At 41.6% G+C, this 3,907-nt stretch overlaps 1 long non-coding RNA gene across 4 annotated transcripts; it reads right to left on the reverse strand.

Annotated features, from left to right (window-relative positions):
* Window positions 1–2,115: 2,115 nt before the first annotated feature.
* LOC125566676 lies at window positions 2,116–3,907 on the reverse strand. 4 transcript variants are annotated; one of them, XR_007311582.1, is made up of 4 exons: window positions 3,763–3,907; window positions 3,279–3,325; window positions 2,617–2,770; window positions 2,116–2,244 (listed from the first exon to the last, which is right to left on the reverse strand). It is a non-coding gene; the product is annotated as an uncharacterized LOC125566676 (long non-coding RNA). The 4 variants fall into 4 exon arrangements; XR_007311579.1 differs by lacking the exon at window positions 3,279–3,325 and having other exon boundaries at window positions 3,763–3,899; XR_007311581.1 differs by lacking the exon at window positions 3,763–3,907 and having other exon boundaries at window positions 3,303–3,750.

Genomic DNA, 3,907 nt, shown 5'->3' on the forward strand with positions numbered 1-3,907 from the left:
CACGGTCAACCTTGTCCCCAGGGTCTTCTGGGTAATTTTCAATATGGCATCTAGCAGACAAGAAAACCGTGGGAACGAGGTCGACACACCGGTTGTTTACCATTTAATCGGAAATTCCGGTACATCTGGTTATTTTGTAAATGGTACATATTTCTCCCCATGGAAAATTTCCGGAAAATACGGAGTTGCTTGAGAGATAGTCTACTTTCATCGGGGAAAGAAATTCCGGAAAATCGTGTTCCATTTGCTGTTTTCCATAAAATATTATTTGACCGAGGCTCCAATCGGCCAGTACTCCCCAGGACCCCAAAAGTAATTTCTGGAACCCCGGAAATTCTGTAATATAGGAAACTTTATCTCGTCCTCAGAGCCCTAATTATTCCTGCGAAAGCGTAGCCAACTGAAGGGCTATGGGAAACTCCAAATCGCTGCTGCTTAAATCCAATCTCGTTCCCAGAGCCCATGCCAGCGGCTATGAAGCCTACGATATTTTCACTTGAATTGACTGTTGTTTATCTCGTTTTTTAAGGTCTTCTGTTCGAACAATTTTAAGACAGAGGTAAAAGGGAAAAGAAAATTATTTAATTAATTATTTCACGGTTTGCTTACTCGTATATTTCCATTACAAACATAATTCATTTTGTCAACACATTTGAAGCGCAATTTTCAAATGTTTAAAGTATGAATTATCCTCGTTTTTAGGGAGAATTCGGGCTCTGATCAGAAATCAGCCAACTTTGCTCGCTAATATCTAAATTTCATATCTTTTAAATTTCCTTAAAATTTGTAATTAAGCTTTTGGTCAGAGGAACTCCTTGTATGCGGAAATTAGAGCTTATATATCGAGAATTGGAAAATTCCATGCCATTTTTTTGCTCTGTCATTATCTGCTAAATTTTACAGATTTGTTTCCTGAAGTTGATTAATCATTTTATTACCAGGTTATACAGATTTGAGTTATTCGCGCGAACGCGCGTTTTATAGGGTCCATACGAACCACATACCAATTTCTTGTATTTTCTCCAAGTCGACACCGAAAAATTCAAATTACTAAGTTTTATTTATCGGGATCTGGTAGCCCATTTATGATGTTTTAGACATTTAGATTTTTTCTTGTTTCTATTATTGCCGCAGAAGATTTTTCGCGGCTCGCTTTGCAACATCTTTTTGGGATCGGGACAACTTCGGAAGTGATTCGGTACGTTTTTTATTGTCCAATTAGCGCGTTCCGAAATGTGGAGTTTCCCAGAGCCCTTCGTTTGGCGTTGCTTACGTAGAAAGGTTCTGGGGACGAGAAAGTTTCGCAACGCGTTGCCGTATCACACGGAGCCCAAGCTCATTTGTGTTTATGGGGATTTCACGAGAATCACTGAGCTGTTTAAAAGTGATCATTGTAATACCATCTGTGAACTTTTTTGAAAATCACCAACATCTACTTCTCACTCTACATTATCGATACACGCATCGTTTACTTATCGCGTAAAAACGTCGCCAACAAAACGGCGCGAGCGGGCGGTGTAACATCACCAAGATTATCTGTGCAACATCACAAAGTGCGGTAGCCTCCCTCGCAGTTGTTTTTAGGCAGGCGTACGACCGCGAGGGAGGCAAAACGTGCGGGGTTTGAAAAAATGCTTTGGCGCAATGCATCATTGCCCTTGATGCCATTCAATGTGGAGATCATGGGGAATAGGGTAATTTTTTTTTGCTGGATGTACGACATGATATTGAGAACATGCCTCAGTTTTAACAAATTCAGAGTAAAAAATCTTTGGAAAGGACTTAAAATGTAAACTTTTAAAACACACTAGCATACACACATTGGCACCAGTCGGGCCAAGACGGGATGCTAGCACAGTCTATTATTACCCGTGAAGTTCAAACATCTCAGTGTGTGGGCTGTCAAGTTTTCACCATAAAAAAAAAACTCACAAGTGACTCGTCATAAAGGTTCTCACATTTCAGATCACCTACTAGTGCGATCAAATGGCTAATATATCTCCATTCGATAGCACTCAATCGTTGACTTATACGGTGAGGCCAGCGTTACCTAAATGGGTTAGTAGATTCCCTCAAAACAAAAGCAAGCAAAACAAAAATAAACAACTATACACCTTTTGCTGTTCATAAACGTCAAAACTTTAATAAAGAACATAGTCTTCTATCATTGAGTTTTGACACTCTTGCTCTTGATTCCCCGATTACAAGTTTATCCGCCTTTTGTAGCCCAAGTAGTTTGTATCCCTGAGGAAAGACAACACACATTGAAATTAAAATTATCATACGAAGAATGTGGACCCCTACCATTCTACATTCTTCCTTTGTACATGTCTTCTCCCCCTCTCTCCGCCTCATTCATTTCTCCTCACTCTTCCATTCTAGTATTTCTTACCACCCCACCCATCCCCCTCTCCTTTATTCACACCCCTTCCTTTATTCCTTCCTCTCGCTCCATCCCTGAATACTATATTGTCCCCTTCCCTCACTTATATCCTTCCTTTATACTTGCCTCACCTCCCCCTTCCTAGCTCCATCCCCCGTTTCTTGCTCTCCCACCCCTCCCAAAATTACCGATTTCGTCCCGTCCTTTCTATGCATATCCACCGTTATACTTACCATTTATTCGAATTTGTATGCGATGATGGCATGGATACCTCCCACGCCGGACCAGCATTTCCTTTGGGGAGTTTCGCCGTCCAGATCGTACTTTACTTTCTCATCAGGTCCACTCCAACACTCACCGTAGAACTGGATGGCAAAGTACGAGAACCTTGCAAAAAGGGGAGGGGGTAAGTAAATTACACAACGGCATGCTATGGTATGGCTAGGTACGGCATGCTATGGTATGGCTAGGTACGGCATGCTATGGTATGGCTAGGTACGGTTTGGTATGGCTAGGTACGGTATGGTATGGTATGGTATGGCTATGGCTAGGTACGGTATGGCTAGGTACGGTATGGTATGGTACGGTATGGTATGGTACGGTATGGTATGGTACGATATGGCTAGGTACGGTATGGTATGGTATGGTATGGTATGGTATGGTATGGTATGGTATGGTATGGTATGGTATGGTATGGTATGGTATGGTATGGTATGGTATGGTATGGTATGGTATGGTATGGTATGGTATGGTATGGTATGGTATGGTATGGTATGGTATGGTATGGTATGGTATGGCTATGGCTAGGTACGGTATGGTAAGGCAAGGTGCGGTATGGTATGGTATGGTACGGTATGAAGTTTTGCTTGCTTTTGTTTTGAGGGAATCTACTAACCCATTTAGGTAACGCTGGCCTCACCGTGAAATATCCCAGTGGTTTGGCTTCAGGATGTTAAAGAACAATTAGAAGCAACTACACAACAATGCCGTAGCAGGCCTCGACAAGAGTCACAAATTGTAGTAATGCAAAAAAATATGACTTCCCTATACCAAGTCAACTTACACTCAACAGTATAAAATGTCAAACATAGGAAAGACAAAGCTAAGCGATACAATTTTTTTCACCTGCCCGAAGAGAGAAAACCTGTAAAAGGCCAATTTTGCGTTAAAGACAAAAACATAATTTCAACGATTTTTGTTAAAAAACTTGACTAAAACGATTGAACGAATTCACGGCTTGTATCAATTCTTCTCTGAAGTAGACGTGTCTTTGTGCTTTGCGGAGTTTAGGTCGTACGAAGCTTCGACGAAACGAGCAAAAGGACTTGATCACAACACAAACATGGCCTTGTCAGATGTTCCGGGTAACATAGACTCACCGATCTTCTCTTTTGCGAAACGCGCCCGACCTACATGGGCAATTGCCCTAATTAATTATTCGTGTACGTGAAATCGATTTGGCCTACATGGACAATTGCCCTAATTATTCATGTACGCGAAACGCGCCCGGCCTACATGAACGAT

This window comes from Nematostella vectensis, chromosome 1 (genome assembly GCF_932526225.1).
Source record: "Nematostella vectensis chromosome 1, jaNemVect1.1, whole genome shotgun sequence".
NCBI lineage: Eukaryota > Metazoa > Cnidaria > Anthozoa > Actiniaria > Edwardsiidae > Nematostella > Nematostella vectensis.